The 12,239-nt window shown below is 55.7% G+C and overlaps 1 long non-coding RNA gene across 1 annotated transcript; it reads left to right on the forward strand.

Moving 5' to 3' along the window:
- The first annotated feature begins 4,069 nt into the window (after positions 1–4,069).
- Positions 4,070–11,481, forward strand: LOC135329922 (uncharacterized). The gene is made up of 2 exons (XR_010391577.1): positions 4,070–6,872; positions 8,166–11,481. It is a non-coding gene; the product is annotated as an uncharacterized LOC135329922 (long non-coding RNA).
- Positions 11,482–12,239: the final 758 nt, after the last annotated feature.

The following is a 12,239-nucleotide window of genomic DNA, read 5'->3' on the forward strand; positions in this document are numbered from 1 at the left end:
AGCCCGCTGCAGAAAACAAGTGCGAGCGAAACGCAGCCCGCGGCAGCGCGGGGAGGGACGGGGCGAAGCGTGCAGGGTGCGTGCCCCATTCCTCGGCGTTGCAGGCTCCGCTGCCCAGGAGCCGCGCGTGCCCGGCAGACAGGGCTGGGGTGGCTTTACCGGCCACGCGCACCCACGCCTGGGTGCCAGCAGGTGCCGTGGGGCCGGGGGTCCTTGCGGCGGTGCCTGCCCGGCTGGGGCGGGGGGAAGGATGGGGAATGCAGGGCTGTGCATGCAGCAGGATCCCGTTCCCTTGTATGGCAGGAGCCGCCGGCGGCACCGTCCCGGCTCACCCCGCTGCTTCAAATTACAAAGCTGCCCAAATCCCATAAAGCCACCTCTGATCCAAGGAGAGAGCCGCCGGCTGCTTTGAAATCTAGGCTGGAGTGTCTCCAGCAGGCAGAGCTTAAAACAACAGCTGGCCTCCATCCCGCGGGGCACAGTGCCGCGCGCGCAGGGCTAACCGCAGAGGGGCTTGGCAGGGCCGAGGGCCCCCCCGGGCAGGGGAGAACGGCGTTCGGATCCGGCTTTGCCCCAAAAGGGTGCAGCTGAACTGGCTGGTCCCTTTGGTGCCTGCCAGCGCCTCCGACACGCAGCCTCCTCAGCCTGCCCGTCCCTGCCGTCGAGGCCCCGTGGTCCCGGGAGATGGGGGACCGGCGGGCGCAGGGTGCTAGGGGTCCCGCGGACCCATCTGGTTCTTCACACTCTGCAGGGAGAGCCCAGGCCATCGCTGGGACAACCTCCGTCATGCTCAGCCACATTCCTGCCTTCAAAAGGCTCCGGGGTGCCCGGGCCTGGGGGGACAACAGCCCCAGAAGATCACATTACTCAGGGCCTTTGTACCCTTAACAGCCGTGACAGAGTCGCAAAAAACTATTAGTGTGCAGGGCTGCGTGCGTGAGGGTCGGGGAGAGCCCGTCCTCTCCCCCAGCCTGGCATTGATACCCCTCGCAGATTAATGGCACTCAGTGCTTTGAAGAGCAGAAAAAGGAGATGGGCGACTAATTGGGGAGATAAGCGGGAGGAAAGGCTGCACGCAATCCCCCCGTCCCCCGCCAGCACTCTGGGAATTAGCCCACTCCCTCCGGGTCCCCAGCCCCGGTATGCCGGGTCAGCGGCCACCTCGGTGCTGGGGAGCTGCGGCTTCTCCCGGGGACCTTCTCCTTCGGGGGCCGAGCCGCAGGGAGCGGTTGCAGCTCGGTGCATCCTGGAGAGCGGTGCCCCCCGCTCCTTTGCGGGGGGACAGGGATGTCCCCAGGGCTCATGGCCTCCCCCCAAGCCTGCAAACACAGCACACTGCTTATCGCTGGGGCCTCCCGCCGCTGGGAGCTAAATTCAACCCTCCGACACAGAGCCTTAAGCCCTGGCACACTTGTGCCTCGCCGCCGCGAGCCGCCTGCATAAACTCTGCCTGTTTGCACAGCGGCGGCAGGAATGTTGGCCGCGAGCCCGGCTCGCAGCGGGCCCGACGGCTGCCCTCCCCTCCCCGCCCCGGCGCGGCTCCCGCGTGCCCCGAACCCACAGGAGAGACCCCGGAAAAGGCAAACGGAGCGCCTGGGCCCTCTCCGCGCTTGAGGCCCGCCGGGGGCTGGGGGGCATCGACACAAGGGTTTGTCGGTGCAAACAAGGCAGCTGCTGTTCTCGGAGGCGCCTGCAAACCCGCATTGGAAGTGAGTTTGCCGCCGTGTGGGATGCACCTCCCCGCACCAAGGGAGGTGTGCTGGCAGCCCCACCTCAAAATGGCTCTTCCACATTCTTCTCGCTGGGCTGGCCCCTTTGCCCGTGTGGTCTCTGCTGCTCCGTCAGCATCCCAAAGAGATGTCACCTTCCTCTGCTGTTCCTGACACTCAGCCAGGCTCTGCAACCGGTGTGAGCCAGCGGTTTCCCGTGGTCTTGGACCGTGATCAGAGAGCTTTGGCCTGAGGGATGTAAGTGGGCTGCTTTGACTGATGGCTTTCATGGTTGCTTCCTACCCATCAGCTCTAAACACGTAGCCGCTCTGCCCAGCTCAGCCTCCTGCTCTCCTCAGTCTCATAAATAGCTCAAAACCTGGCAGGAAACTGTGAGGAGCAGTGAATCAAAACTAAATGGATGAATAAGTGAATGAAAATGCTTCATGGTAGCGGTAGAAGACACAACCATGGGCAATGTCCATGGACTGCATCCTGAGAGGTTTGGATCAGACATCAGGAAAACCCTGTCACTAGGAGGGCAGTGCAGTGCTGGAAGGGATCCCCAGAGAGATCATGGGGTCTCCATCCCCAGAGGTTTCCATGACCTGGCATAGCAAAGCCAGGGCTACCTGAGCCGCTTTTGGAGGTAGTCCAGGCAGGAGGCTGGACAGGAAACCTCCAGAGGCGTCTTCTACTAGCATTTCTGTGATTCCATGAAACTGTGTGTGAAATCCCAGCCACACGGGTTGTGTACACCAGGAGTGGACATAAAATACACCAATTAGACATACACAGCCCCCATTATCTGCTCTCCCCTCAGCACCTGTGTGAGAGAGGCCTTCCCACCAGCCCAGCCTTGCAGGTGGACAATCGACCGTCACCCTGCAACTGCTCAGTGAGGATGGAGTCTCTTCCCTTCCCCAAGGATCTGGCCAAGGGGCCATTATGTGCTTTAAGTAATCACCATCCTGCTTACCACGACTACTGCAGGGGTGGTTGCTATTTCATCCGTGCTTCCTGATAGCCCTTTGCAAAAGGCTGGCACCAGAAGACTAAGGTGAAGATCTCCTAAGCTAAAAAGCATGTTTCTACATCTTGCACTAAAGGGTCAGGTTCCCAGGCAAAGAGAGCAGCAGATTTAAGTTCTGGGTCATGGCCAGTCAATGAAAAATCCTTCACCCATGCTTTAGCTGCATCTGCTCCCCCACCCCTGCCTGCTATGAAAGCAGCAATTATCCAGGTATGCTCAGCCCATTCCCTGCTCGCAAAGAGATACAAATGCTCCAAAGACCAATTTACTCCCTCTGTACAGCAGGAAAAGTGCTTAAGACTTTGAGGTGTATCAGGGCCACTGCAAGTAGGAAAGAAAAACAAACAGGCACAGGATCTCTAGGCAAACCCTTAGCCCTGAAGAAAAGGAGCAGTCATGGCTCCCGTGCCTGGCCAGGCAGGGCTTCCCCGGGGGAGGACGGACTGGTCGGCCCCTGGGTCTTGTTCCCCTTCTTGGTCCTGGCCTGGCACGTGTAGAGCTGCAGCACTCGGAGCTGGAGACACAAACACATCTGAACCCACCCATGAGCTGTCATGCTTCCTTCCCCATTTTTTTTCCCAAACTTGTTGTCCTGCTCCTTGCCCAGGCTGCAACTGGATTTGCCACAAATTTGCTAACAAATGTCTCCCATCTGGCCTGGGGCTGCCTTCCCCGTTCAGCGCTCACTGCTCCTCAGGGAGCTCCCGCTCGGCTGCCCCACCAGCTCCTCCTCTCTCCCGAGGAGTTCCCAAGCATCTGCAGCGGTGCCTCTGAGGGTGCAGGATTTACAACCTAACTGCTGACTTCTGAAAACGCTGCTCGGCTCCTCTGTGCACCATCGGCGCCTAAATCCCACTGGGAATCTGGGCTCTTGGTCTCCCTGTGCCTCGGTTTCCCATCTGTGCTCCAAGGCCGCTGTTCCTGGGGGCATGGGGAGAAGCAGAGGCTGTGCACCCCCACCTGCAGCAGCTGCCCTCCTGTTCCCCGTCCTCTGCTGCTTCCCTTTCCCCTGACCCCCTAGGTCTCCCCTTTGCGGATGTAACTGTGTGACGACAAAAGGACCTCTTGGTCCCCCGTCACTCTCCATCACAGAGGGCCCCTCTTCTGCAGAGTCAGGAGTTAAAGTGACTGGCAATGCTTTCAAGCTCATCTAACGACTTCCAGAGCCTTAATTTAATTTAATTACCAGCCCCTTCTTATCTTAATCATCCTGCCTGTGTTTATAAACAAAACACTGCCTCCCTGCCCCACGGCTGCAACCTGAGCGCGGCACCTCCCATCTGCACAACTCATTACATTCCTCGCTCGCCTGCCGGCCCATCTGGCAGATGTCTGCGAGGAAGCCCGTGCAAGCCGCGACTGGAAAGCCGGCGCAGAAAGGGCTCTGCTTTCATCCTCCAGCCCAGATTTTCCAAAATCTGGAACGCCCTCTTTGCTCCGTGCCCGCGGTGAGGAATTCGGGCTCGGGCTGCTTGAGCGTTTGCCTCGCTCCCCCAGTGATGCTGGCTGCTCTCGCTGCTGCCAGCTCGGCTTCTCAGCCGTGATGTTTCCGCCAAGGCGACCGCCTGAGTGGCTGATTGGGGAAAACGAGGATGCAGCCGAAAAAGCCGTGAGCAGACAGCGTGGTGTCCGCAAACTGCTGCCCCAGAAAAATCCACCAGCGAGCATGAGATGACTCATCCCGGCTGCTGGGGAAGCTGCGCGCTTGTAACCTCGGTCCTTAGCTGCTGCGCCGAGCCCGCCCGTGCCAGGCAGCAGGGCTTCGCGGCTGCAGCTCGCTCTGCCTCCCCAAAATGAGCCTGGCTTCATGCAGGACAAGTCGCTCCCTGCGCAAGCCCACATCTCCCAGGGACGCCGTGGTCTCTGGCCGGTGCCGGCCCCACCGGAGCATCTTCTTCCTGCAGCACGGCCGGTGTGTGCGCGCGGGGTGGACGATGGTGTGGGTGCAAGGCCCTCTTTCCGAGGTTTTCACTGCTTCTTCAAGAGGACGTTCATTTTTTGAAGATCTGTCTCTGCCCCTGTGCATAGTGCTGATCCTGGCTACCTCAGCCACAGGCCCCAGCTGAACAGAGAGCTGGACTCCTTCCAAAATAGCTGTCGTTTGGTTTCTCTTATGACGTTGATCTTAGTTTCTCAAGAGGCTGAATTCCTGCCAGCGTGGGCAAGCACTGCCGAGATAACCCCGTCCCTATAAAACGCAAGGTGAGCTCCTGCTAACCAGAGAGACTCTTGTAAACACCAGAACAAGGGACTTGGCACAAGGCAGACATGAAAACAAACTTTGGCTTTCACTTCAAAAGCCTCATAGTTTAAAAAGCAGTTATGATGCAAGTGTGTATGTATGTGTGTGTGTACGGCAGCGGCGGTTCCTGTCGGAGGGAGGGGATGTGCTGGCCGTCCCACAGAGGCATTCGCGGGCGGCTTGGCAACTTCGTTATGAATTAGTGGATGCAAGCCCAGGGAAAAGTGCATCCTGCTCCCAGTGCTGCGCTCGAATCCTGCCTCCTCCGGTGGGAACGGAGCTGGCCAAAGGGCTGCCTGGCACAGCGGTACGGGGGGAGAAAGAAAACATCCTGCTTTGTTTTCTCTCTGTACTGCAGTATCTGCTTTGTTCGCTGGGCCTGGCCACTGAAAGTCCAGCGGTGGCAGGGCAGAAATGTGCAGCGTCGGCTCTGCTGGGACACGGTGCAGTCAGGATGAGTAACCAGGCTGAAGCTGTGCCGAGAAAAGCTCTCATCCCAAATGTAAAAAGCAGCCCTTTTCCCATCGCTGCAGTTTCCTAACAAATTTGTATATGCAGGGCAGACTGCAGGACTAGCTGCAGCTTGTATCCCCTGGCCTGAAATGCTCTGAATAACTGGCCCTTTCTTACTAAGAAAGAAACAATAACTTTGGGCTGTTTTGTTTTCCTGACACGCTGATCCCAGTGAACCGTGTGTTTCCGGGTGCGAGCTCATCTTACAGCAGACCCCGGGTCGCAGAAACTCCTAATCCCTTTACATCGTGCCGGGTTGGGGACAGTCACACGCCTGCTACAGCCCAGGGGACAAGAGAAGCCGGACAGCCAGCCGGCCTCCGGCAGCAGCTCTGCCCGAGAGGTCCCTCTGCGCCCTGCAGCTCGGCCAGGAGCTCACGTGCTGGCATCTGCGCTTTCGGAAGTCGGAGAGATTTTCCTGGAAGCAGGCGCCCAGGACGTCAGGTGCACTTGTTCGTGTAAGGGCAAGGTGAGGCCTGGAGAAAGGCAGCATCTTTTACTAGACCGACTCACAAATCTGGAGGCCAAGCTTGCAGCAGGCACTTTGTGTGCATGTGCAGCTCTTCCCTGCAGCTCAGCTCTCTGATTGCAGACAAGATTGGTTCAGGTCTCTCCGGAGAAATCCTTTTCTGGGAATTGCAGCCTCAGGATTGCCCTATCCACCCGGACAGAGGTCACCAGCTCTGCAACAGGAGGTAGGTTAAACCACAAACTCTTGGAAGGGAACTGCAGGGAAAGACCCTCCGCTCCCCCGCGGCGCCCTGGAGCTTTGCTCTGAGCAGAGGTTTCGGCTGCTGGGACACGGCTGCCTGGGCGAGGACATGGAGTATCGTGGACAGCTCGGAAGAGACCACGTACCGACTTCACCATGTCCAGCGTTACATCTCTAGGCATTTGTTGGGGTAAAGGAGGTGAGAAAACCTTCTGAGGTGGTCACAGCCTTGTCCTCCAAGCAGGAGCGGGCGAGGTGCAGAGCATTCAGAGCAAGATATTCCCCTCGCACTGGTAGCTGGCAGGAAGGACACAAGTTTTTCCTATTATAGCTCAGTCATGGGACTAATAAAGCCTCTTTAATCATTTTCGTTGCTTGTGCACACACACGCACACAAGGGCGTGCTCTGAGCTAAAGTGCAGAGGGAGCCAACACCTGGCAAAGTCATCACTGGCCACTTCAATTCATTTCTAATCTGGCATTTGAAAAAAAATACAAACCGCCACCAATAAAACAACTCGGCCCACGTGGTAGGAAAACTTCACAGGCTCCGATGGACGTGTGCAGGGCTCGGCCACTGCCGGCAGATCACAGCCGCCCTCTCCCAAGATGAGCTGCTGCCGCCCAGGGCGCCCAGCTCCCACCCGCGGAAGCCCAGCGGAGGTGAGACCTGCAGACAGTATCCAGTGTGCTGCATATGAGTCTTACTGCCCACCCGAAGGGAGGGAAACTGAGGCAGGAGCGGGTGCGGGATGCTTGATGACGGCAGCGGGAGCCTCGCGTGGCCAAGGTGGCCTTTGGGCAGGTTTCGGGGCTGCACCAGGCTTTTGCTACCGCTCCTGAGAGCCGCGTTGCTGCCTGCGGCTCAGGAAGGCATTTCTCACTTCAGCCTAAGCCACACTCTTGGTTTTAACCTGGGATGTCCCTGTGCAAAGCCCAACGCTGCAGCCGCTGTTGCAGTCGCTTCCTCTCCTTGCCGTTGAACTTGGTCTCCATCAGTTTCTCCTGCCCTGGTGCATGTTACAGGTAGGAGGGAGCCCGGTACAACCTGGTTTAAGCTGATGGCAGTATCCACACACGAGCCCGCGCAGGTCCTGCAGAGAGCGGTTCTGGGATAAGGACACCCTCAGTTTCCGTTTCACACGGACACGCTGGATGGACGCGGTAGCCCAGCTCTCGAGCCCCTCAGACACGAGCCCGCGGTCACTCCGCGCGCGCAGGAGCATCCGCAGTGAGGGGTCAATGAAGGGGAGACATTCAGCCCCCCTCTCCCCCCGCGTGGACACAGGTCCCCACCTCTCTGCTCAGACATCCCCATAAATAAGCCCGACTGCAATAAAAGCTTATCAGCCCATAAAATGCACCGTATTCCTGGGACAACCCTGCGATAAGGGGCTCAAATGCAGGAAGCAGGAGCGAGAGCACAATGGCAAAGGCGCTTTCGGGAGGCCCTACGTAAACAACGGCTGGTCTGAGCGTTAATCAGGGGACGGAGCGGACGGCCCCCGTCTCAACGGCGGCTTCGCGCACGCGTCCGCGGGGTGCAGTGGGGACGGGCAGGCTGTCTCCAGGCGCCCTGCTCGGCACGGGTATCCCATGGGTGATGCACCGGGGTCTGGCAGCCCTGTCTGAGCATTTCTGGGGCGACTTGCCGGGATTTGGTTCAGCCCCGCAGGAGAGAGCGTAGCCTGGCCTGGAGGCAGCAGTGGCAGGGAGGAAGGTTACCTGCGGGAATCGGGCCTGGGAGAGTCCCGTAAAGTGTATTTTTATTATTTTTCTTTTTATTGCTGAATAATATGTGCTGCAAAGCCCAGTAAATGTTATTCAAATATTTGTGAAGTCAGGGCCGGTGTGCTTAAGTCTGATGGCAGCTTCCTTGTGTCCTTTCTTGGAGCTCGGAAAGATCAACCCCGCTGCGAGGAAAATACTTCAGTGACATGTTTACTTTTTTCACAGCTTGTTTTCTCGCCTGGATCAGAAAGCCTGAGGCCATCAGCAGGGTTCGAACCCCCCCAGCCCTGCTGTGGGCTGGCAGGTGGAGCTCCATGCCTCACTACCCGTTCTCCCAAATTCCCCCAAATTGTCCCTGCAGAAGTTAGAGATTTTGCGGCAGTCGTTGCAGGGGGAGAGGGTGTCCCAGCTGCCGACAGCCTTTGCGTGCAAAGACGTTTGCAAACCGCAGGAATGGCTGTGTTGGCAAGGAAGCACCTCCTGCTTGTCTCCTTAAATGTCCTCCCACAGGTTCAGACAAATGGGCCATAAAGCAAGCGTGGCCCACGGCAGCCGTCAGCACGGACATCGGGCCGCCCCGCTTCGCCCCCGCTCAGCTTCAGCTCCTCTGGGAGAAAAACACCCCGTCTCAGCTTAGATATTTCTGATGGACCGAGTGTTTATTACCTCCTTTCCAGGCTGAAGCTGTGTCCCTTTGATACCTGCCCATCGGATCTTATCCTACTTCTGCCTGTCAGACTGGATAACTCTTTCACTTACACTCCCTGTACAAAGGCTGGGGAAAGACTTTAGGGATTTTCCCACTAAAATAAGGCTGAAAACCATGTTTCTGCCATGGCTTTCACATTCTCTGCTTGCCAAGACAGGGAGAGCCTCCCATCCTATAAATACTGCCTTCCCGTTTCATTCCTAGACACAGGGCTCTTTATGCGGTTGTACTGAAAAACGCATTTTTGGCCTACATTCAGCTGAGTGATCTGACTTACTTTATAACATCCATTTACAAATGTTTTCAAAAGGATTTTGTTGTTTTCACTGAACAGGTAAAATTGGGGAGGCTCAAGAACCAGTTCTGGTGCAGCCCCCCTGGAAAGGCGAGTGCATGACAGCAGTTCCTCACTTACAGCTGCATTTCCAAGCCCATAACCAGCTAGATTTGATCCCATATCAGGTGGGCCTTCGAGTTTTTGCATCATTAGCATTTATCAGTCTAAGCAACAGATTCCACTCCACCTTCGTTTGTACCATGGCCACAGGCCAAGTCAAACCACACTACCGGGCCTATTACATTGACAGTATCATCTTTATCACCCCAAATTCTAACCCCACTGAAATGGAGAAGTTATTTAGCAGAGGTCTATTTTCACCATCTTCTGGGACTGGCATTAATTACCCTCCTCCTTTAATTAACTACAAGTTGCTTTGTACAAAAGCTGTTTCAGTATTTCAGCTGTGATGGATGTTAGGCTGGCAGCCTTCGAATTACCCGAGGGGCCTTATTGGCCTTTTTGAAATACTGGCTTCTTTCTAAACCTCCTCCCGGCCTGTGACACAGGAGGAGGTTTTGAGGCAGGGAGGCCAAAACGCCCACCCTGCCTTTCGCGGCCCAGCTCCACACACATGCACGAAGGGGACGGGGCATCGGTCATCGCTGGTCTGACCTACTCCAGGCACGTTTCCCTGCGAGCGGACCCAGAGGGGTGCTGCGGTTTTGTGGTGTGGATAGACATCTCCCGGCGTCTACCCTGGATTCCTCCAATTCCCTTCCTTCGTGAGCGGAGCAAGGATTTGAGCTCAGGCCTTCCCAAGTGCTGCTCTCGAGCGTTAATCCAGCGGGGTGCCTTTGTTTCCATGACCCTGCTTCCACTCTCAGCAATAGACTCCACTCCAGCCTCATGAACTATTCCAGATGTTTTGGAAACCCCCTTGCTATTTGGTAAAAGCTCCAGAAAAAAAAGAATTCCTTCCAGCAGCCAGATATAAAGGAGGAGGGGGAGGAAAGGAGAGGATGTGAAGAGCAGAGCCAGAGCCTGGTAACCTCTCCCTAGGCTACGATTTGTATCGAGCAGAAAACTGGATTGATGAAGTGCTCAGGCAGATTAGAGGTACCAGAAGGCTCTCTGAGGTGTGGGCTCAAACGCTCCCTCCCCATCCATGGGAGCTTCGCCTCCGACTGCAGTAGATGAGCATTTCCCTCCTCGCCTGCTTTCAGGGCAGTGCTGTCACCGTGGAGTTGGAAAATCAGCAGTTTGTCACGGTGGGAACATGGAAGATGGGTTGAGGCAGAAGCAGCATGTTCCTCACCTCTGCACCTCCTTCACTGGCAGTGGAATAGAGTCAGTGGTGGAGATCGCAGATCTGTTCTCAGCACCTGAACATGCTGTGATGTCTCTTGAGCTGGTGCCAAGATGCAGACAGGGCTTCAACCCTGCATCAGAGATCAGCCCTACGAGCAGGAGAATTTCAATTAGGATATAGACGGGTCTGGTCTGAACCCTTCCTGGATTAAACTCTTTTCCTGCATGTGGGCATCCTTCTGCACCGCGCTCCTGGTGCCAGTTTATATCGCTTCCTCTTACTGAAATCTCACACAAATAACTGCTCGGTTTACAAAGCATCCCTCGCATCCCCAGCTGAAATTCTCACGCTCTGCTCAGCTATATCTGTAACTATATATAATTAAATTATATATAAATACAACACCAGAAATAAAGAAGGATTGAATCACCACCCTGGATTCAAACTCCACCCAAGTCAAGAGACATTGGAAGCTGGACCTGCCTCCAGACTTTGTGGCTGGAGCCCATCTGTAACTGTAAAAGCCAATATGAAAATAAAGAAGAAACCAAATAGCATGGCATCTTCTTGCTTTGACCACAGCCTCCCTGGGGCAAGGGCTGACTTCTTCTTCTTCTCAAAAAGAACAATTTCACTGTCTGCAAATTAGGACCTGGAGCGGGAACTGGGGTCAGGCCTGTGCCTTTGTGGAAAGGGGCAGAGAGGACCAGAGCTCCCAGGAGAATATTTGGGCTTGTTTCATCTGGACGAGTGGGGAGCAGGAAGGGCAGCAACAAATGCGGCTACAGGGAAGGTTATACTTCCCCTTCTTCATTCCCCAGCTCCACCACACGCCCTCATGTCTCCCCCAGCTTTGCTATCCCAGAAATCTGGTGCCATCAGCAGTCATCTCCTTGGCTTCCCCTGGTCCAGCCCTGTGCTCCGGGATGCTACCATGAGGCAACTATTCCTGGTAGTGAGCCCTACACTGCAGCATGTTTAAGGGGTCCTGGGAGGGATGGGATGAGAGGACCTAGGCCAAGGATTTAGGCATTTGGCCAAGAAAACCTTCCAGATCCTAGGCAGGTCAGGGAATGAGATGGGTTGGGGTTTAGTAGGCCGTCTGGTCCTTTTATGCTGAAGAGAGGTCTATCCTTGCCGTTGGATGCAAGACGTTGAAATTCAGTAACTCGAAGTTGCATCTCTCAGTTTGAGCTCTCCTGGTCACATCAGGAAACAAATGCATTTGGTTCTCTAAATGGGATATTTTTTTGTTGTCGTCGTCATTTTTCTAGTTTCAGTCTTTCTCAGCAGCCCTTCCTCTTCCTCCCTTCTCTCCAAAATAGCAGAAAGCTGCATCCTCCTCCCCCAACTGCCTTTGAAAGGTTACAGTAACACCCAGCACTTCTCCCCATCAACCAGTCCTACGTAGGAAAGGTCTCCAGACCCCATGCAGAGAGGATCAAAGCTCAGTGATCCAAGTCTCTAAGCTCAGGGATCAGTTGACTTGGTGGCCTGAGGCAGACATGTATGGGTCCCCTTCAGATACATGACAGGCCCTATTGGGCTGCAAAGGCTTTTCCTGCACCCCCATCTCCCACCTGCCATCTTCCCCTTTTCCACAGAGGCTGTGATGGAGTGCAGGCCCTCCGTCCCCTCTGCAAACATCGTAGTCTTTACACCATTGGTGCCGTGGGCAGATGCCAGCCTGAGGTGGCTTCTGCAATGCAACAGGACTACAGAGAAGAAACCAGCAGTAGTGCAAGGCCAAATGCCTAAAGGCAGAAAAGAAGGACATGCTCTGGACCCTGCAAGCCTCTCAATTCCTAAGCTCTTTTCCTTGACTGAAGTCAGAGTTCCTCCTCCACAAATACCTCTAAAAACCCGCTAAGCTCCTTTGAGAAGCCTCTGAAGTGGAATTCATGCTTCTGCCAGCAGCTGCAGGAACATGGCACGATCCCTATCGTGTTCCAGTGCTACCCACTGCTGATCTGCCCCGAAGCAAAACTGCACATCCTGGTC

The sequence above is a fragment of the Dromaius novaehollandiae genome, chromosome 14 (assembly GCF_036370855.1).
Source record: "Dromaius novaehollandiae isolate bDroNov1 chromosome 14, bDroNov1.hap1, whole genome shotgun sequence".
NCBI classification, from domain to species: domain Eukaryota; kingdom Metazoa; phylum Chordata; class Aves; order Casuariiformes; family Dromaiidae; genus Dromaius; species Dromaius novaehollandiae.